Genomic DNA, 1051 nt, shown 5'->3' on the forward strand with positions numbered 1-1051 from the left:
GGCCCCCCCAGATGCTGGTACTTTAAAAGACTAATTTCACCTTCCCTTCATCACCTCTTCATATCTATGATGATATAGCAGAATTATTCTTGATTCCTGCTGCTGGATCTCTATAGAATGTAAGGGAAACCAGCAGAGTCTAAGCTAATTTATTTAACTTATTTTTAGACAGGTATTGTGTGTTTGAAGTTTAAGTTCCTTCAGATCAATTTCTCAAGCAATCAAAGCATCCATGTATTCTAGATTTAAATTCTTTTCAAATTACAAATATATAGAACTGCATGGTATGTCTTCTTTTTTTCTTTTTTGGTGGAACCAGGGATTGAACTCAAACCCTTGTGCTTGCCAAGGAAGCGCTTATTCTACTGAGCCATCTCCCTGGCCCAGAGTGTCGTGTTTTAATGTAAAATGTTACAGCAAGATAATTTTAAAATTACATTTTATTCGAAGCTCCAGAAGTAGTAATATGGAGTTGGGAATTTAGGTCAGTGTAAAATGATTGTCTAGCAAGTGGGAAGCCCTGGTTTGGTCCTCAGTACCAAAAAATTAAAAAGCTAAAAGAATAATAAATAGCAGTAATATGATTGGAAAATGGTGCATTCCTGTAATCCCACATTCTCAAGAGGTCAGGACATAAAGATCAGGAATTTAAGGTGAGCCTGAGAAATTTATTGAGATCTTGTCTCAAAAATGAAGAATAAAAATAAACTTAAGGGCTTGGACTATAGCCCCATGGTAGAGAATCTCTTGGTTTAAATCCCCAGTACTAAAAATTAATTCGTTAATTAATTAGTTTAAAATATATATTTAGAAGAAAAAAAACAGATTATTTTGATACATCTTCTTGTACCTCCTCCTTGCTCTCATAGCCCGCTATTTTTTCTCCTTATATGACCATGTACTAAAATACCGAGAACTTTAGGAGTATAAATGCTTACAGCAGCTATTCAGGCCTTGTGGCTTGATAAGGCTATTTATTTTAGTTTTCTGAAAAGGTCTCTCTCTCTCTCTCTCTCTCTCTCTCTCTCTCTCTCTCTCTCTCTCTCTCTCT

The sequence above is a fragment of the Octodon degus genome, unplaced genomic scaffold, assembly GCF_000260255.1.
Source record: "Octodon degus isolate 3935 unplaced genomic scaffold, OctDeg1.0 scaffold00246, whole genome shotgun sequence".
In the NCBI taxonomy this organism is placed as follows: domain Eukaryota; kingdom Metazoa; phylum Chordata; class Mammalia; order Rodentia; family Octodontidae; genus Octodon; species Octodon degus.